Source organism: Pseudophryne corroboree, chromosome 3 (assembly GCF_028390025.1).
Source record: "Pseudophryne corroboree isolate aPseCor3 chromosome 3, aPseCor3.hap2, whole genome shotgun sequence".
Classification (NCBI taxonomy): Eukaryota; Metazoa; Chordata; class Amphibia; order Anura; family Myobatrachidae; genus Pseudophryne; species Pseudophryne corroboree.
Window position 1 is genome coordinate 115,864,346 of NC_086446.1, and position 14,506 is coordinate 115,878,851.

The 14,506-nt window shown below is 41.3% G+C and overlaps 39 non-coding genes and 25 pseudogenes across 39 annotated transcripts; all 64 read right to left on the reverse strand.

The window, feature by feature from the left end:
• Positions 1–73: 73 nt before the first annotated feature.
• LOC135067421 (5S ribosomal RNA) lies at positions 74–192 on the reverse strand. The gene has a single exon (XR_010253637.1). It is a non-coding gene; the product is annotated as a 5S ribosomal RNA (ribosomal RNA).
• Positions 193–299: 107 nt separating this feature from the next.
• LOC134884814 (5S ribosomal RNA) lies at positions 300–418 on the reverse strand. The gene has a single exon (XR_010168946.1). It is a non-coding gene; the product is annotated as a 5S ribosomal RNA (ribosomal RNA).
• A 107-nt stretch (positions 419–525) lies between these two features.
• On the reverse strand, positions 526–644 carry LOC135061585 (5S ribosomal RNA). Its single transcript, XR_010247963.1, has one exon. It is a non-coding gene; the product is annotated as a 5S ribosomal RNA (ribosomal RNA).
• Positions 645–751: 107 nt separating this feature from the next.
• On the reverse strand, positions 752–870 carry LOC135064078 (5S ribosomal RNA). Its single transcript, XR_010250394.1, has one exon. It is a non-coding gene; the product is annotated as a 5S ribosomal RNA (ribosomal RNA).
• Positions 871–977: 107 nt separating this feature from the next.
• LOC134902196 (5S ribosomal RNA) lies at positions 978–1,096 on the reverse strand. Its single transcript, XR_010175667.1, has one exon. It is a non-coding gene; the product is annotated as a 5S ribosomal RNA (ribosomal RNA).
• Positions 1,097–1,203: 107 nt separating this feature from the next.
• LOC134897213 (5S ribosomal RNA) lies at positions 1,204–1,322 on the reverse strand. Its single transcript, XR_010172088.1, has one exon. It is a non-coding gene; the product is annotated as a 5S ribosomal RNA (ribosomal RNA).
• Positions 1,323–1,429: 107 nt separating this feature from the next.
• LOC135062025 (5S ribosomal RNA) lies at positions 1,430–1,548 on the reverse strand. Its single transcript, XR_010248387.1, has one exon. It is a non-coding gene; the product is annotated as a 5S ribosomal RNA (ribosomal RNA).
• Positions 1,549–1,655: 107 nt separating this feature from the next.
• LOC134887257 (5S ribosomal RNA) lies at positions 1,656–1,774 on the reverse strand (annotated as a pseudogene).
• A 107-nt stretch (positions 1,775–1,881) lies between these two features.
• LOC134897225 (5S ribosomal RNA) lies at positions 1,882–2,000 on the reverse strand. Its single transcript, XR_010172089.1, has one exon. It is a non-coding gene; the product is annotated as a 5S ribosomal RNA (ribosomal RNA).
• Positions 2,001–2,107: 107 nt separating this feature from the next.
• LOC135070570 (5S ribosomal RNA) lies at positions 2,108–2,226 on the reverse strand. The gene has a single exon (XR_010256730.1). It is a non-coding gene; the product is annotated as a 5S ribosomal RNA (ribosomal RNA).
• Positions 2,227–2,333: 107 nt separating this feature from the next.
• LOC134895303 (5S ribosomal RNA) lies at positions 2,334–2,452 on the reverse strand (annotated as a pseudogene).
• A 107-nt stretch (positions 2,453–2,559) lies between these two features.
• Positions 2,560–2,678, reverse strand: LOC135061906 (5S ribosomal RNA). Its single transcript, XR_010248272.1, has one exon. It is a non-coding gene; the product is annotated as a 5S ribosomal RNA (ribosomal RNA).
• A 107-nt stretch (positions 2,679–2,785) lies between these two features.
• LOC134886677 (5S ribosomal RNA) lies at positions 2,786–2,904 on the reverse strand. Its single transcript, XR_010170755.1, has one exon. It is a non-coding gene; the product is annotated as a 5S ribosomal RNA (ribosomal RNA).
• Positions 2,905–3,011: 107 nt separating this feature from the next.
• LOC134897236 (5S ribosomal RNA) lies at positions 3,012–3,130 on the reverse strand. The gene has a single exon (XR_010172090.1). It is a non-coding gene; the product is annotated as a 5S ribosomal RNA (ribosomal RNA).
• A 107-nt stretch (positions 3,131–3,237) lies between these two features.
• LOC134900855 (5S ribosomal RNA) lies at positions 3,238–3,356 on the reverse strand. Its single transcript, XR_010174358.1, has one exon. It is a non-coding gene; the product is annotated as a 5S ribosomal RNA (ribosomal RNA).
• Positions 3,357–3,463: 107 nt separating this feature from the next.
• Positions 3,464–3,582, reverse strand: LOC134897247 (5S ribosomal RNA). The gene has a single exon (XR_010172091.1). It is a non-coding gene; the product is annotated as a 5S ribosomal RNA (ribosomal RNA).
• Positions 3,583–3,689: 107 nt separating this feature from the next.
• LOC134892874 (5S ribosomal RNA) lies at positions 3,690–3,808 on the reverse strand (annotated as a pseudogene).
• Positions 3,809–3,915: 107 nt separating this feature from the next.
• On the reverse strand, positions 3,916–4,034 carry LOC134891549 (5S ribosomal RNA; annotated as a pseudogene).
• Positions 4,035–4,141: 107 nt separating this feature from the next.
• Positions 4,142–4,260, reverse strand: LOC134888577 (5S ribosomal RNA; annotated as a pseudogene).
• Positions 4,261–4,367: 107 nt separating this feature from the next.
• LOC135070773 (5S ribosomal RNA) lies at positions 4,368–4,486 on the reverse strand. The gene has a single exon (XR_010256926.1). It is a non-coding gene; the product is annotated as a 5S ribosomal RNA (ribosomal RNA).
• A 107-nt stretch (positions 4,487–4,593) lies between these two features.
• Positions 4,594–4,712, reverse strand: LOC134891550 (5S ribosomal RNA; annotated as a pseudogene).
• A 107-nt stretch (positions 4,713–4,819) lies between these two features.
• Positions 4,820–4,938, reverse strand: LOC135059307 (5S ribosomal RNA). Its single transcript, XR_010245715.1, has one exon. It is a non-coding gene; the product is annotated as a 5S ribosomal RNA (ribosomal RNA).
• Positions 4,939–5,045: 107 nt separating this feature from the next.
• On the reverse strand, positions 5,046–5,164 carry LOC134892877 (5S ribosomal RNA; annotated as a pseudogene).
• A 107-nt stretch (positions 5,165–5,271) lies between these two features.
• On the reverse strand, positions 5,272–5,390 carry LOC134891551 (5S ribosomal RNA; annotated as a pseudogene).
• A 107-nt stretch (positions 5,391–5,497) lies between these two features.
• LOC134888578 (5S ribosomal RNA) lies at positions 5,498–5,616 on the reverse strand (annotated as a pseudogene).
• A 107-nt stretch (positions 5,617–5,723) lies between these two features.
• LOC134886640 (5S ribosomal RNA) lies at positions 5,724–5,842 on the reverse strand. Its single transcript, XR_010170720.1, has one exon. It is a non-coding gene; the product is annotated as a 5S ribosomal RNA (ribosomal RNA).
• Positions 5,843–5,949: 107 nt separating this feature from the next.
• On the reverse strand, positions 5,950–6,068 carry LOC134895326 (5S ribosomal RNA; annotated as a pseudogene).
• Positions 6,069–6,175: 107 nt separating this feature from the next.
• LOC134888580 (5S ribosomal RNA) lies at positions 6,176–6,294 on the reverse strand (annotated as a pseudogene).
• A 107-nt stretch (positions 6,295–6,401) lies between these two features.
• On the reverse strand, positions 6,402–6,520 carry LOC135059098 (5S ribosomal RNA). Its single transcript, XR_010245515.1, has one exon. It is a non-coding gene; the product is annotated as a 5S ribosomal RNA (ribosomal RNA).
• Positions 6,521–6,627: 107 nt separating this feature from the next.
• Positions 6,628–6,746, reverse strand: LOC135069810 (5S ribosomal RNA). Its single transcript, XR_010255992.1, has one exon. It is a non-coding gene; the product is annotated as a 5S ribosomal RNA (ribosomal RNA).
• Positions 6,747–6,853: 107 nt separating this feature from the next.
• LOC134897260 (5S ribosomal RNA) lies at positions 6,854–6,972 on the reverse strand. The gene has a single exon (XR_010172092.1). It is a non-coding gene; the product is annotated as a 5S ribosomal RNA (ribosomal RNA).
• A 107-nt stretch (positions 6,973–7,079) lies between these two features.
• LOC134892983 (5S ribosomal RNA) lies at positions 7,080–7,198 on the reverse strand (annotated as a pseudogene).
• Positions 7,199–7,305: 107 nt separating this feature from the next.
• Positions 7,306–7,424, reverse strand: LOC134885374 (5S ribosomal RNA). Its single transcript, XR_010169489.1, has one exon. It is a non-coding gene; the product is annotated as a 5S ribosomal RNA (ribosomal RNA).
• A 107-nt stretch (positions 7,425–7,531) lies between these two features.
• Positions 7,532–7,650, reverse strand: LOC134895107 (5S ribosomal RNA; annotated as a pseudogene).
• A 107-nt stretch (positions 7,651–7,757) lies between these two features.
• LOC134900857 (5S ribosomal RNA) lies at positions 7,758–7,876 on the reverse strand. The gene has a single exon (XR_010174359.1). It is a non-coding gene; the product is annotated as a 5S ribosomal RNA (ribosomal RNA).
• Positions 7,877–7,983: 107 nt separating this feature from the next.
• Positions 7,984–8,102, reverse strand: LOC135059360 (5S ribosomal RNA). Its single transcript, XR_010245765.1, has one exon. It is a non-coding gene; the product is annotated as a 5S ribosomal RNA (ribosomal RNA).
• Positions 8,103–8,209: 107 nt separating this feature from the next.
• Positions 8,210–8,328, reverse strand: LOC135067362 (5S ribosomal RNA). The gene has a single exon (XR_010253579.1). It is a non-coding gene; the product is annotated as a 5S ribosomal RNA (ribosomal RNA).
• Positions 8,329–8,435: 107 nt separating this feature from the next.
• On the reverse strand, positions 8,436–8,554 carry LOC135067308 (5S ribosomal RNA). The gene has a single exon (XR_010253528.1). It is a non-coding gene; the product is annotated as a 5S ribosomal RNA (ribosomal RNA).
• Positions 8,555–8,661: 107 nt separating this feature from the next.
• LOC134886182 (5S ribosomal RNA) lies at positions 8,662–8,780 on the reverse strand. Its single transcript, XR_010170273.1, has one exon. It is a non-coding gene; the product is annotated as a 5S ribosomal RNA (ribosomal RNA).
• Positions 8,781–8,887: 107 nt separating this feature from the next.
• Positions 8,888–9,006, reverse strand: LOC134896481 (5S ribosomal RNA; annotated as a pseudogene).
• A 107-nt stretch (positions 9,007–9,113) lies between these two features.
• On the reverse strand, positions 9,114–9,232 carry LOC135060011 (5S ribosomal RNA). The gene has a single exon (XR_010246404.1). It is a non-coding gene; the product is annotated as a 5S ribosomal RNA (ribosomal RNA).
• Positions 9,233–9,339: 107 nt separating this feature from the next.
• LOC134889757 (5S ribosomal RNA) lies at positions 9,340–9,458 on the reverse strand (annotated as a pseudogene).
• Positions 9,459–9,565: 107 nt separating this feature from the next.
• On the reverse strand, positions 9,566–9,684 carry LOC134891111 (5S ribosomal RNA; annotated as a pseudogene).
• Positions 9,685–9,791: 107 nt separating this feature from the next.
• Positions 9,792–9,910, reverse strand: LOC135062026 (5S ribosomal RNA). The gene has a single exon (XR_010248388.1). It is a non-coding gene; the product is annotated as a 5S ribosomal RNA (ribosomal RNA).
• A 107-nt stretch (positions 9,911–10,017) lies between these two features.
• On the reverse strand, positions 10,018–10,136 carry LOC134892340 (5S ribosomal RNA; annotated as a pseudogene).
• Positions 10,137–10,243: 107 nt separating this feature from the next.
• LOC134897271 (5S ribosomal RNA) lies at positions 10,244–10,362 on the reverse strand. The gene has a single exon (XR_010172093.1). It is a non-coding gene; the product is annotated as a 5S ribosomal RNA (ribosomal RNA).
• A 107-nt stretch (positions 10,363–10,469) lies between these two features.
• LOC135070571 (5S ribosomal RNA) lies at positions 10,470–10,588 on the reverse strand. The gene has a single exon (XR_010256731.1). It is a non-coding gene; the product is annotated as a 5S ribosomal RNA (ribosomal RNA).
• A 107-nt stretch (positions 10,589–10,695) lies between these two features.
• Positions 10,696–10,814, reverse strand: LOC134891207 (5S ribosomal RNA; annotated as a pseudogene).
• Positions 10,815–10,921: 107 nt separating this feature from the next.
• Positions 10,922–11,040, reverse strand: LOC135070435 (5S ribosomal RNA). The gene has a single exon (XR_010256601.1). It is a non-coding gene; the product is annotated as a 5S ribosomal RNA (ribosomal RNA).
• A 107-nt stretch (positions 11,041–11,147) lies between these two features.
• On the reverse strand, positions 11,148–11,266 carry LOC134895305 (5S ribosomal RNA; annotated as a pseudogene).
• Positions 11,267–11,373: 107 nt separating this feature from the next.
• LOC134897282 (5S ribosomal RNA) lies at positions 11,374–11,492 on the reverse strand. The gene has a single exon (XR_010172094.1). It is a non-coding gene; the product is annotated as a 5S ribosomal RNA (ribosomal RNA).
• A 107-nt stretch (positions 11,493–11,599) lies between these two features.
• On the reverse strand, positions 11,600–11,718 carry LOC134886678 (5S ribosomal RNA). The gene has a single exon (XR_010170756.1). It is a non-coding gene; the product is annotated as a 5S ribosomal RNA (ribosomal RNA).
• A 107-nt stretch (positions 11,719–11,825) lies between these two features.
• On the reverse strand, positions 11,826–11,944 carry LOC134897294 (5S ribosomal RNA). The gene has a single exon (XR_010172096.1). It is a non-coding gene; the product is annotated as a 5S ribosomal RNA (ribosomal RNA).
• A 107-nt stretch (positions 11,945–12,051) lies between these two features.
• Positions 12,052–12,170, reverse strand: LOC135063753 (5S ribosomal RNA). Its single transcript, XR_010250076.1, has one exon. It is a non-coding gene; the product is annotated as a 5S ribosomal RNA (ribosomal RNA).
• A 107-nt stretch (positions 12,171–12,277) lies between these two features.
• Positions 12,278–12,396, reverse strand: LOC134897306 (5S ribosomal RNA). The gene has a single exon (XR_010172098.1). It is a non-coding gene; the product is annotated as a 5S ribosomal RNA (ribosomal RNA).
• A 107-nt stretch (positions 12,397–12,503) lies between these two features.
• On the reverse strand, positions 12,504–12,622 carry LOC134893953 (5S ribosomal RNA; annotated as a pseudogene).
• Positions 12,623–12,729: 107 nt separating this feature from the next.
• On the reverse strand, positions 12,730–12,848 carry LOC134897318 (5S ribosomal RNA). Its single transcript, XR_010172099.1, has one exon. It is a non-coding gene; the product is annotated as a 5S ribosomal RNA (ribosomal RNA).
• A 107-nt stretch (positions 12,849–12,955) lies between these two features.
• LOC134892878 (5S ribosomal RNA) lies at positions 12,956–13,074 on the reverse strand (annotated as a pseudogene).
• A 107-nt stretch (positions 13,075–13,181) lies between these two features.
• LOC134893766 (5S ribosomal RNA) lies at positions 13,182–13,300 on the reverse strand (annotated as a pseudogene).
• A 107-nt stretch (positions 13,301–13,407) lies between these two features.
• LOC134888581 (5S ribosomal RNA) lies at positions 13,408–13,526 on the reverse strand (annotated as a pseudogene).
• Positions 13,527–13,633: 107 nt separating this feature from the next.
• Positions 13,634–13,752, reverse strand: LOC134886641 (5S ribosomal RNA). Its single transcript, XR_010170721.1, has one exon. It is a non-coding gene; the product is annotated as a 5S ribosomal RNA (ribosomal RNA).
• A 107-nt stretch (positions 13,753–13,859) lies between these two features.
• Positions 13,860–13,978, reverse strand: LOC134891552 (5S ribosomal RNA; annotated as a pseudogene).
• Positions 13,979–14,085: 107 nt separating this feature from the next.
• Positions 14,086–14,204, reverse strand: LOC134888582 (5S ribosomal RNA; annotated as a pseudogene).
• A 107-nt stretch (positions 14,205–14,311) lies between these two features.
• Positions 14,312–14,430, reverse strand: LOC135058934 (5S ribosomal RNA). Its single transcript, XR_010245355.1, has one exon. It is a non-coding gene; the product is annotated as a 5S ribosomal RNA (ribosomal RNA).
• Positions 14,431–14,506: the final 76 nt, after the last annotated feature.

Sequence of the window (14,506 nt, forward strand, 5' to 3'; positions counted from 1 at the left end):
CTAACTACTGGTTCATAAATGAATACGTTTGAAAATGGAATGCATCAACAGAACGGTGTTGGCAGTATAAAAATAGCTACAGCACCTTGTATTCCCAGGTGGTCTCCCATCCAAGTACTAACCAGGCCCAACACTGCTTAGCTTCCAAGATCAGATGAGTTTGGGCGTATCCAGTGTGGTGTGGCTGTAGATGAGCTTTGTCGTTTCTGTTTGAACTTTTCTACTTCTAACTACTGGTTCATAAATGAATACATTTGAAAATTGAATGCATCAACAGAACGGTGTTGGCAGTATAAAAATATCTACAGCACCTTGTATTCCTAGGTGATCTCCCATCCAAGTACTAACCAGGCCCAACACTGCTTAGCTTCCAAGATCAGATGAGATTGGGCGTATCCAGTGTGGTGTTGCTGTAGATGAACTTTCTGGTTTCTGTTAGAACTTTTCTACTTCTAACTACTGGTTCATAAATGAATACGTTTGAAAATGGAATGCATCAACAGAACGGTGTTGGTAGAATAAAAATATCTACAGCACCTTGTATTCCCAGGTGATCTCCCATCCAAGTACTAACCAGGCCCAACACTGCTTAGCTTCCAAGATCAGATGAGATTGGGCGTATCCAGTGTGGTGTGGCTGTAGATGAGCTTTGTGGTTTTTGTTAGAACTTTTCTACTTCTAACTACTGGTTCATAAATTAATACGTTTGAAAATGGAATGCATCAACAGAACGGTGTTGGCAGTATAAAAATATCTACAGCACCTTGTATTCCCAGGTGGTCTCCCATCCAAGTACTAACCAGGCCCAACACTGCTTAGCTTCCAAGATCAGATGAGATTGGTCGTATCCAGTGTGGTGTGGCTGTAGATGAGCTTTGTGGTTTCTGTTAGAACTTTTCTACTTCTAACTACTGGTTCATAAATGAATACGTTTGAAAATGGAATGCATCAACAGAACGGTGTTGGCAGTATAAAAATATCTACAGCACCTTGTATTCCCAGGTGGTCTCCCATCCAAGTACTAACCAAGCCCAACACTGCTTAGCTTCCAAGATCAGATGAGATTGGGCGTATCCAGTGTGGTGTGGCTGTAGATGAAATTTGTGGTTTCTGTTAGAACTTTTCTACTTCTAACTACTGGTTCATAAATGAATAAGTTTGAAAATGGAATGCATCAACAGAACGGTGTTGGCAGTATAAAAATATCTACAGCACCTTGTATTCCCAGGTGGTCTCCCATCCAAGTACTAACCAGGCCCAACACTGCTTAGCTTCCAAGATCAGATGAGATTGGGCGTATCCAGTGTGGTGTGGCTGTAGATGAGCTTTGGGGTTTCTGTTTGAACTTTTCTACTTCTAACTACTGGTTCATAAATGAATACGTTTGAAAATGGAATGCATCAACAGAACGGTGTTGGTAGTATAAAAATATCTACAGCACCTTGTATTCCCAGGTGGTCTCCCATCCAAGTACTAACCAGGCCCAACACTGCTTAGCTTCCAAGATCAGATGAGATTGGGCGTATCCAGTGTGGTGTGGCTATAAATGAGCTCTGTGGTTTCTGTTAGAACTTTTCTACTTCTAACTACTGGTTCATAAATGAATACGTTTGAAAATGGAATGCATCAACAGAACGGTGTTGGCAGTATAAAAATATCTACAGCACCTTGTATTACCGGGTGGTCTCCCATCCAAGTACTAACCAGGCCCAACACTGCTTAGCTTCCAAGATCAGATGAGATTGGGCGTATCCAGTGTGGTGTTGCTGTAGATGAACTTTCTGGTTTCTGTTAGAACTTTTCTACGTCTAACTACTGTTTCATAAATGAATACGTTTGAAAATGGAATGCATCAACAGAACGGTGTTGGCAGTATAAAAATATCTACAGCACCTTGTATTCCCAGGTGGTCTCCCATCCAAGTACTAACCAGGCCCAACACTGCTTAGCTTCCAAGATCAGATGAGATTGGGCGTATCCAGTGTGGTGTGGCTGTAGATGAGCTTTGTGGTTTCTGTTAGAACTTTTCTACTTCTAACTACTGGTTCATAAATGAATACGTTTGAAAATGGAATGCATCAACAGAACGGTGTTGGCAGTATAAAAATATCTACAGCACCTTGTATTCCCAGGTGGTCTCCCATCCAAGTACTAACCAGACCCATCACTGCTTAGCTTCCAAGATCAGATGAGATTGGGCGTATCCAGTGTGGTGTTGCTGTAGATGAACTTTCTGGTTTCTGTTAGAACTTTTCTACTTCTAACTACTGGTTCATAAATGAATACATTTGAAAATTGAATGCATCAACAGAACGGTGTTGGCAGTATAAAAATATCTACAGCACCTTGTATTCCTAGGTGGTCTCCCATGCAAGTACTAACCAGACCCAACACTGCTTAGCTTCCAAGATTAGATGAGATTGGGCGTATCCAGTGTGCTGTGGCTGTAGATGAGCTTTGTTGTTTCTGTTAGAACTTTTCTACTTCTAACTACTGGTTCATAAATGAATACGTTTGAAAATGGAATGCATCAACAGAACGGTGTTGGCAGTATAAAAATATCTACAGCACCTTGTATTCCCAGGTGGTCTCCCATCCAAATACTAACCAGGCCCAACACTGCTTAGCTTCCAAGATCAGATGAGATTGGGCGTATCCAGTGTGGTGTGGCTGTAGATGAGCTTTGTGGTTTCTGTTAGAACTTTTCTACTTCTAACTACTGGTTCATAAATGAATACGTTTGAAAATGGAATGCATCAACAGAACGGTGTTGGCAGTATAAAAATATCTACAGCACCTTGTATTCCCAGGTGGTCTCCCATCCACGTACTAACCAGGCCCAACACTGCTTAGCTTCCAAGATTAGATGAGATTGGGCGTATCCAGTGTGGTGTGGCTGTAGATGAGCTTTGTGGTTTCTGTTAGAACTTTTCTACTTCTAACTACTGGTTCATAAATGAATACATTTGAAAATGGAATGTATCAACAGAACGGTGTTGGCAGTATAAAAATATCTACAGCACCTTGTATTCCCAGGTGGTCTCCCATCCAAGTACTAACCAGGCCCAACACTGCTTAGCTTCCAAGATCAGATGAGATTGGGCGTATCCAGTGTGGTGTGGCTGTAGATGAGCTTTATGGTTTCTATTAGAACTTTTCTACTTCTAACTACTGGTTCATAAATGAATACGTTTGAAAATGAAATGCATCAACAGAACGGTGTTGGCAGTATAAAAATATCTACAGCACCTTGTATTCCCAGGTGGTCTCCCATCCAAGTACTAACCAGGCCCAACACTGCTTAGCTTCCAAGATCAGATGAGATTGGGCGTATCCAGTGCGGTGTGGCTGTAGATGAGCTTTGTGGTTTATTTTAGAACTTTTCTACTTCTAACTACTGGTTCATAAATGAATACGTTTGAAAATGGAATGCATCAACAGAACGGTGTTGGCAGTATAAAAATATCTACAGCACCTTGTATTCCCAGGTGGTCTCCCATCCAAGTACTAACCAGGCCCAACACTGCTTAGCTTCCAAGATCAGATGAGATTGGGCGTATCCAGTGTGGTGTGGCTGTAGATGAGCTTTGTGGTTTCTGTTAGAACTTTTCTACTTCTAACTACTGGTTCATAAATGAATACGTTTGAAAATGGAATGCATCAACAGAACGGTGTTGGCAGTATAAAAATATCTACAGCACCTTGTATTCCCAGGTGGTCTCCCATCCAAGTACTAACCAGACCCAACACTGCTTAGCTTCCAAGATCAGATGACATTGGGCGTATGCAGTGTGGTGTTGCTGTAGATGAACTTTCTGGTTTCTGTTAGAACTTTTCTACTTCTAACTACTGGTTCATAAATGAATACATTTGAAAATTGAATGCATCAACAGAACGGTGTTGGCAGTATAAAAATATCTACAGCACCTTGTATTCCCAGGTGGTCTCCCATCCAAGTACTAACCAGACCCAACACTGCTTAGCTTCCAAGATCAGATGACATTGGGCGTATCCAGTGTGGTGTTGCTGTAGATGAACTTTCTGGTTTCTGTTAGAACTTTTCTACTTCTAACTACTGGTTCATAAATGAATATGTTTGAAAATGAAATGCATCAACAGAACGGTGTTGGCAGTATAAAAATATCTACAGCACCTTGTATTCCCAGGTGGTCTCCCATCCAAGTACTAACCAGGCACAAAACTGCTTAGCTTCCAAGATCAGATGAGATTGGGCGTATCCAGTGTGGTGTGGCTGTAGATGAGCTTTGTGGTTTCTGTTAGAACTTTTCTACTTCTAACTACTGGTTCATAAATGAATACATTTGAAAATGGAATGTATCAACAGAACGGTGTTGGCAGTATAAAAATATCTACAGCACCTTGTATTCCCAGGTGGTCTCCCATCCAAGTACTAACCAGGCCCAACACTGCTTAGCTTCCAAGATCAGATGACATTGGGCGTATCCAGTGTGGTGTGGCTGTAGATGAGCTTTGTGGTTTCTGTTAGAACTTTTCTACTTCTAACTACTGGTTCATAAATGAATACGTTTGAAAATGGAATGCATCAACAGAACGGTGTTGGCAGTATAAAAATATCTACAGCACCTTGTATTCCCAGGTGGTCTCCCATCCAAGTACTAACCAGACCCAACACTGCTTAGCTTCCAAGATCAGATGACATTGGGCGTATCCAGTGTGGTGTTGCTGTAGATGAACTTTCTGGTTTCTGTTAGAACTTTTCTACTTCTAACTACTGGTTCATAAATGAATACGTTTGAAAATGAAATGCATCAACAGAACGGTGTTGGCAGTATAAAAATATCTACAGCACCTTGTATTCCCAGGTGGTCTCCCATCCAAGTACTAACCAGGCCCAACACTGCTTAGCTTCCAAGATCAGATGAGATTGAGCGTATCCAGTGTGGTGTGGCTGTAGATGAGCTTTGTGGTTTCTGTTAGAACTTTTCTACTTCTAACTACTGGTTCATAAATGAATACGTTTGAAAATGGAATGCATCAACAGAACGGTGTTGGCAGTATAAAAATATCTACAGCACCTTGTATTCCCAGGTGGTCTCCCATCCAAGTACTAACCAGACCCAACACTGCTTAGCTTCCAAGATCAGATGACATTGGGCGTATGCAGTGTGGTGTTGCTGTAGATGAACTTTCTGGTTTCTGTTAGAACTTTTCTACTTCTAACTACTGGTTCATAAATGAATACATTTGAAAATTGAATACATCAACAGAACGGTGTTGGCAGTATAAAAATATCTACAGCACCTTGTATTCCCAGGTGGTCTCCCATCCAAGTACTAACCAGACCCAACACTGCTTAGCTTCCAAGATCAGATGACATTGGGCGTATCCAGTGTGGTGTTGCTGTAGATGAACTTTCTGGTTTCTGTTAGAACTTTTCTACTTCTAACTACTGGTTCATAAATGAATACGTTTGAAAATGAAATGCATCAACAGAACGGTGTTGGCAGTATAAAAATATCTACAGCACCTTGTATTCCCAGGTGGTCTCCCATCCAAGTACTAACCAGGCACAAAACTGCTTAGCTTCCAAGATCAGATGAGATTGGGCGTATCCAGTGTGGTGTGGCTGTAGATGAGCTTTGTGGTTTCTGTTAGAACTTTTCTACTTCTAACTACTGGTTCATAAATGAATACATTTGAAAATGGAATGTATCAACAGAACGGTGTTGGCAGTATAAAAATATCTACAGCACCTTGTATTCCCAGGTGGTCTCCCATCCAAGTACTAACCAGGCCCAACACTGCTTAGCTTCCAAGATCAGATGACATTGGGCGTATCCAGTGTGGTGTGGCTGTAGACGAGCTTTGTGGTTTCTGTTAGAACTTTTCTACTTCTAACTACTGGTTCATAAATGAATACGTTTGAAAATGGAATGCATCAACAGAACGGTGTTGGCAGTATAAAAATATCTACAGCACCTTGTATTCCCAGGTGGTCTCCCATCCAAGTGCTAACCAGACCCAACACTGCTTAGCTTCCAAGATCAGATGACATTGGGCGTATCCAGTGTGGTGTTGCTGTAGATGAACTTTCTGGTTTCTGTTAGAACTTTTCTACTTCTAACTACTGGTTCATAAATGAATAGGTTTGAAAATGAAATGCATCAACAGAACGGTGTTGGCAGTATAAAAATATCTACAGCACCTTGTATTCCCAGGTGGTCTCCCATCCAAGTACTAACCAGGCACAAAACTGCTTAGCTTCCAAGATCAGATGAGATTGGGCGTATCCAGTGTGGTGTGGCTGTAGATGAGCTTTGTGGTTTCTGTTAGAACTTTTCTACTTCTAACTACTGGTTCATAAATGAATACATTTGAAAATGGAATGTATCAACAGAGCGGTGTTGGCAGTATAAAAATATCTACAGCACCTTGTATTCCCAGGTGGTCTCCCATCCAAGTACTAACCAGGCCCAACACTGCTTAGCTTCCAAGATCAGATGAGATTGGGCATATCCAGTGTGGTGTGGCTGTAGATGAGCTTTATGGTTTCTATTAGAACTTTTCTACTTCTAACTACTGGTTCATAAATGAATACGTTTGAAAATGAAATGCATCAACAGAACGGTGTTGGCAGTATAAAAATATTAACAGCACCTTGTATTCCCAGGTGGTCTCCCATCCAAGTACTAACCAGGCCCAACACTGCTTAGCTTCCAAGATCAGATGAGATTGGGCGTATCCAGTGCGGTGTGGCTGTAGATGAGCTTTGTGGTTTCTGTTAGAACTTTTCTACTTCTAACTACTGGTTCATAAATGAATATGTTTGAAAATGGAATGCATCAACAGAACGGTGTTGGCAGTATAAAAATATCTACAGCACCTTGTATTCCCAGGTGGTCTCCCATCCAAGTACTAACCAGGCCCAACACTGCTTAGCTTCCAAGATCAGATGAGATTGGGCGTATCCAGTGTGGTGTGGCTGTAGATGAGCTTTGTGGTTTCTGTTAGAACTTTTCTACTTCTAACTACTGGTTCATAAATGAATACGTTTGAAAATGGAATGCATCAACAGAACGGTGTTGGCAGTATAAAAATATCTACAGCACCTTGTATTCCCAGGTGGTCTCCCATCCAAGTACTAACCAGACCCAACACTGCTTAGCTTCCAAGATCAGATGACATTGGGCGTATCCAATGTGGTGTTGCTGTAGATGAACTTTCTGGTTTCTGTTAGAACTTTTCTACTTCTAACTACTGGTTCATAAATGAATACATTTGAAAATTGAATGCATCAACAGAACGGTGTTGGCAGTATAAAAATATCTACAGCACCTTGTATTCCTAGGTGACCTCCCATCCAAGTACTAACCAGGCCCAACACTGCTTAGCTTCCAAGATCAGATGAGATTGGGCGTATCCAGTGTGGTGTGGCTGTAGATGAGCTTTATGGTTTCTGTTAGAACTTTTCTACTTCTAACTACTGGTTCATAAATGAAAACGTTTGAAAATGGAATGCATCAACAGACCGGTGTTGGCAGTATAAAAATATCTACAGCACCTTCTATTCCCAGGTGGTCTCCCATCCAAGTACTAACCAGGCCCAACACTGCTTAGTTTCCAAGATCAGATGAGATTGGGCGTATCCAGTGTGCTGTGGCTGGAGATGAGCTTTGTGGTTTCTGTTAGAACTTTTCTACTTCTAACTACTGGTTCATAAATGAAAACGTTTGAAAATGGAATGCATCAACAGAACGGTGTTGGCAGTATAAAAATATCTACAGCACCTTGTATTCCCAGGTGGTCTCCCATCCAAGTACTAACCAGGCCCAACACTGCTTAGCTTCCAAGATCAGATGAGATTGGGCGTATCCAGTGCGGTGTGGCTGTAGATGAGCTTTGTGGTTTCTGTTAGAACTTTTCTACTTCTAACTACTGGTTCATAAATGAATACGTTTGAAAATGGAATGCATCAACAGAACGGTGTTGGCAGTATAAAAGTATCTACAGCACCTTGTATTCCCAGGTGGTCTCCCATCCAAGTACTAACCAGGCCCAACACTGCTTAGCTTCCAAGATCAGATGAGATTGGGCGTATCCAGTATGGTGTGGCTGTAGATGAGCTTTGTGGTTTCTGTTAGAACTTTTCTACTTCTAACTACTGGTTCATAAATGAATACGTTTGAAAATGGAATGCATCAACAGAACGGTGTTGGCAGTATAAAAATATCTACAGCACCTTGTATTCCCAGGTGGTCTCCCATCCAAGTACTAACCAGACCCAACACTGCTTAGCTTCCAAGATCAGATGAGATTGGGCGTATCCAGTGTGGTGTTGCTGTAGATGAACTTTCTGGTTTCAGTTAGAACTTTTCTACTTCTAACTACTGGTTCATAAATGAATACATTTGAAAATGGAATGCATCAACAGAACGGTGTTGGCAGTATAAAAATATCTACAGCACCTTGTATTCCTAGGTGGTCTCCCATCCAAGTACTAACCAGGCCCAACACTGCTTAGCTTTCAAGATCAGATGAGATTGGGCGTATCCAGTGTGGTGTGGCTGTAGATGAGCTTTATGGTTTCTGTTAGAACTTTTCTACTTCTAACTACTGGTTCATAAATGAAAACATTTGAAAATGGAATGCATCAACAGACTGGTGTTGGCAGTATAAAAATATCTACAGCACCTTGTATTCCCAGGTGGTCTCCCATCCAAGTACTAACCAGGCCCAACACTGCTTAGCTTCCAAGATCAGATGAGATTGGGTGTATCCAGTGTGCTGTGGCTGGAGATGAGCTTTGTGGTTTCTGTTAGAACTTTTCTACTTCTAACTACTGGTTCATAAATGAAAACGTTTGAAAATGGAATGCATCAACAGAACGGTGTTGGCAGTATAAAAATATCTACAGCACCTTGTATCACTGGGTGGTCTCCCATCCAAGTACTAATCAGACCCAACATTGCTTAGCTTCCAAGATCAAATGAGATTGGGCGTATCCAGTGTGGTGTGGCTGTAGATGAGCTTTGTAGTTTCTGTTAGAACTTTTCTACTTCTATCTACTTGTTCATAAATGAATACATTTGAAAATGGAATGCATCAACAGAACGGTGTTGGCAGTATAAAAATATCTACAGCACCTTGTATTCCCAGGTGGTCTCCCATCCAAGTACTAACCAGGCCCAACACTGCTTAGCTTCCAAGATCAGATGAGATTGGGCGTATCCAGTGTGGTGTTGCTGTAGATGAACTTTCTGGTTTCTGTTAGAACTTTTCTACTTCTAACTACTGGTTCATAAATGAATACGTTTTAAAATGGAATGCATCAACAGAACGGTGTTGGCAGTATAAAATTATCTACCGCACCTTGTATTCCCAGGTGGTCTCCCATACAAGTACTAACCAGGCCCAACACTGCTTAGCTTCCAAGATCAGATGAGATTGGGCATATCCAGTGTGGTGTGGCTGTAGAAGAGCTTTATGGTTTCTGTTAGTACTTTTCTACTTCTAACTACTGGTTCATAAATGAATACGTTTGAAAATGGAATGCATCAACAGAACGGTGTTGGTAGTATAAAAATATCTACAGCACCTTGTATTCCCAGGTGGTCTCCCATCCAAGTACTAACCAAGCCCAACATTGCTTAGCTTCCAAGATCAGATGAGATTGGGCGTATCCAGTGTGCTGTGGCTGCAGATGAGCTTTATGGTTTCTGTTAGTACTTTTCTACTTCTAACTACTGGTTCATAAATGAATACGTTTGAAAATGGAATGCATCAACAGAACGGTGTTGGTAGTATAAAAATATCTACAGCACCTTGTATTCCCAGGTGGTCTCCCATCCAAGTACTAACCAGGCCCAACACTGCTTAGCTTCCAAGATCAGATGAGATTGGGCGTATCCAGTGTGGTGTGGCTATAAATGAGCTCTGTGGTTTCTGTTAGAACTTTTCTACTTCTAACTACTGGTTCATAAATGAATACGTTTGAAAATGGAATGCATCAACAGAACGGTGTTGGCAGTATAAAAATATCTACAGCACTTTGTATTACCGGGTGGTCTCCCATCCAAGTACTAACCAGGCCCAACACTGCTTAGCTTCCAAGATCAGATGAGATTGGGCGTATCCAGTGTGGTGTTGCTGTAGATGAACTTTCTGGTTTCTGTTAGAACTTTTCTACGTCTAACTACTGTTTCATAAATGAATACGTTTGAAAATGGAATGCATCAACAGAACGGTGTTGGCAGTATAAAAATATCTACAGCACCTTGTATTCCCAGGTGGTCTCCCATCCAAGTACTAACCAGGCCCAACACTGCTTAGCTTCCAAGATCAGATGAGATTGGGCGTATCCAGTGTGGTGTGGCTGTAGATGAGCTTTGTGGTTTCTGTTAGAACTTTTCTACTTCTAACTACTGGTTCATAAATGAATACGTTTGAAAATGGAATGCATCAACAGAACGGTGTTGGCAGTATAAAAATATCTACAGCACCTTGTATTCCCAGGTGGTCTCCCATCCAAGTACTAACCAGACCCATCACTGCTTAGCTTCCAAGATCAGATGAGATTGGGCGTATCCAGTGTGGTGTTGCTGTAGATGAACTTTCTGGTTTCTGTTAGAACTTTTCTACTTCTAACTACTGGTTCATAAATGAATACATTTGAAAATTGAATGCATCAACAGAACGGTGTTGGCAGTATAAAAATATCTACAGCACCTTGTATTACCGGGTGGTCTCCCATCCAAGTACTAACCAGACCCAACACTGCTTAGCTTCCAAGATCAGATGAGATTGGGCGTATCCAGTGTGGTGTTGCTGTAGATGAACTTTCTGGTTTCTGTTAGAACTTTTCTACTTCTAACTACTGGTTCATAAATGAATACATTTGAAAATGGAATGCATCAACAGAACGGTGTTGGCAGTATAAAAATATCTACAGCACCTTGTATTCCCAGGTGGTCTCCCAACCAAGTACTAACCAGACCCAACACTGCTTAGCTTCCAAGATCAGATGAGATTGGGCGTATCCAGTGTGGTGTTGCTGTAGATGAACTTTCTGGTTTCTGTTAGAACTTTTCTACTTCTAACTACTGGTTCATAAATGAATACATTTGAAAATTGAATGCATCAACAGAACGGTGTTGGCAGTATAAAAATATCTACAGCACCTTGTATTCCTAGGTGGTCTCCCATGCAAGTACTAACCAGACCCAACACTGCTTAGCTTCCAAGATTAGATGAGATTGGGCGTATCCAGTGTGCTGTGGCTGTAGATGAGCTTTGTTGTTTCTGTTAGAACTTTTCTACTTCTAACTACTGGTTCATAAATGAATACGTTTGAAAATGGAATGCATCAACAGAACGGTGTTGGCAGTATAAAAATATCTACAGCACCTTGTATTCCCAGGTGGTCTCCCATCCAAGTACTAACCAGGCCCAACACTGCTTAGCTTCCAAGATCAGATGAGATTGGGCGTATCCAGTGTGGTGTGGCTGTAGATGAGCTTTGTGGTTTCTGTTAGAACTTTTCTACTTCTAACTACTGGTTCATAAATGAATACGTTTGAAAATGGAATGCATCAACAGAACGGTGTTGGCAGTATAAAAATATCTACAGCACCTTGTATTCCCAGGTGGTCTCCCATCCACGTACTAACCAGGCCCAACACTGCTTAGCTTCCAAGATTAGATGAGATTGGGCGTATCCAGTGTGGTGTGGCTGTAGATGAGCTTTGTGGTTTCTGTTAGAACTTTTCTACTTCTAACTACTGGTTCATAAATGAATACATTTGAAAATGGAATGTATCAACAGAACGGTGTTGGCAGTATAAAAATATCTACAGCACCTTGTATTCCCAGGTGGTCTCCCATCCAAGTACTAACCAGGCCCAACACTGCTTAGCTTCCAAGATCAGATGAGATTGGGCGTATCCAGTGTGGTGTGGCTGTAGATGAGCTTTATGGTTTCTATTAGAACTTTTCTACTTCTAACTACTGGTTCATAAATGAATACGTTTGAAAATGAAATGCATCAACAGAACGGTGTTGGCAGTATAAAAATATCTACAGCACCTTGTATTCCCAGGTGGTCTCCCATCCAAGTACTAACCAGGACCAACACTGCTTAGCTTCCAAGATCAGATGAGATTGGGCGTATCCAGTGCGGTGTGGCTGTAGATGAGCTTTGTGGTTTATTTTAGAACTTTTCTACTTCTAACTACTGGTTCATAAATGAATACGTTTGAAAATGGAATGCATCAACAGAACGGTGTTGGCAGTATAAAAATATCTACAGCACCTTGTATTCCCAGGTGGTCTCCCATCCAAGTACTAACCAGGCCCAACACTGCTTAGCTTCCAAGATCAGATGAGATTGGGCGTATCCAGTGTGGTGTGGCTGTAGATGAGCTTTGTGATTTCTGTTAGAACTTTTCTACTTCTAACTACTGGTTCATAAATGAATACGTTTGAAAATGGAATGCATCAACAGAACGGTGTTGGCAGTATAAAAATATCTACAGCACCTTGTATTCCCAGGTGGTCTCCCATCCAAGTACTAACCAGACCCAACACTGTTTAGCTTCCAAGATCAGATGACATTGGGCGTATGCAGTGTGGTGTTGCTGTAGATGAACTTTCTGGTTTCTGTTAGAACTTTTCTACTTCTAACTACTGGTTCATAAATGAATACGTTTGAAAATGAAATGCATCAACAGAACGGTGTTGGCAGTATAAAAATATCTACAGCACCTTGTATTCCCAGGTGGTCTCCCATCCAAGTACTAACCAGGCCCAACACTGCTTAGCTTCCAAGATCAGATGAGATTGGGCGTATCCAGTGTGGTGTGGCTGTAGATGAGCTTTGCGGTTTCTGTTAGAACTTTTCTACTTCTAACTACTGGTTCATAAATGAATACGTTTGAAAATGGAATGCATCAACAGAACGGTGTTGGCAGTATAAAAATATCTACAGCACCTTGTATTCCCAGGTGGTCTCCCATCCAAGTACTAACCAGACCCAACACTGCTTAGCTTCCAAGATCAGATGACATTGGGCGTATGCAGTGTGGTGTTGCTGTAGATGAACTTTCTGGTTTCTGTTAGAACTTTTCTACTTCTAACTACTGGTTCATAAATGAATACATTTGAAAATTGAATGCATCAACAGAACGGTGTTGGCAGTATAAAAATATCTACAGCACCTTGTATTCCCAGGTGGTCTCCCATCCAAGTACTAACCAGACCCAACACTGCTTAGCTTCCAAGATCAGATGACATTGGGCGTATCCAGTGTGATGTTGCTGTAGATGAACTTTCTGGTTTCTGTTAGAACTTTTCTACTTCTAACTACTGGTTCATAAATGAATACGTTTGAAAATGAAATGCATCAACAGAACGGTGTTGGCAGTATAAAAATATCTACAGCACCTTGTATTCCCAGGTGGTCTCCCATCCAAGTACTAACCAGGCACAAAACTGCTTAGCTTCCAAGATCAGATGAGATTGGGCGTATCCAGTGTGGTGTGGCTGTAGATGAGCTTTGTGGTTTCTGTTAGAACTTTTCTACTTCTAACTACTGGTTCATAAATGAATACATTTGAAAATGGAATGTATCAACAGAACGGTGTTGGCAGTATAAAAATATCTACAGCACCTTGTATTCCCAGGTGGTCTCCCATCCAAGTACTAACCAGGCCCAACACTGCTTAGCTTCCAAGATCAGATGACATTGGGCGTATCCAGTGTGGTGTGGCTGTAGACGAGCTTTGTGGTTTCTGTTAGAACTTTTCTACTTCTAACTACTGGTTCATAAATGAATACGTTTGAAAATGGAATGCATCAACAGAACGGTGTTGGCAGTATAAAAATATCTACAGCACCTTGTATTCCCAGGTGGTCTCCCATCCAAGTACTAACCAGACCCAACACTGCTTAGCTTCCAAGATCAGATGACATTGGGCGTATCCAGTGTGGTGTTGCTGTAGATGAACTTTCTGGTTTCTGTTAGAACTTTTCTACTTCTAACTACTGGTTCATAAATGAATACGTTTGAAAATGAAATGCATCAACAGAACGGTGTTGGCAGTATAAAAATATCTACAGCACCTTGTATTCCCAGGTGGTCTCCCATCCAAGTACTAACCAGGCACAAAACTGCTTAGCTTCCAAGATCAGATGAGATTGGGCGTATCCAGTGTGGTGTGGCTGTAGATGAGCTTTGTGGTTTCTGTTAGAACTTTTCTACTTCTAACTACTGGTTCATAAATGAATACATTTGAAAATGGAATGTATCAACAGAGCGGTGTTGGCAGTATAAAAATATCTACAGCACCTTGGATTCCCAGGTGGTCTCCCATCCAAGTACTAACCAGGCCCAACACTGCTTAGCTTCCAAGATCAGATGAGATTGGGCATATCCAGTGTGGTGTGGCTGTAGATGAGCTTTATGGTTTCTATTAGAACTTTTCTACTTCTAACTACTGGTTCATAAATGAATACGTTTGAAAATGAAATG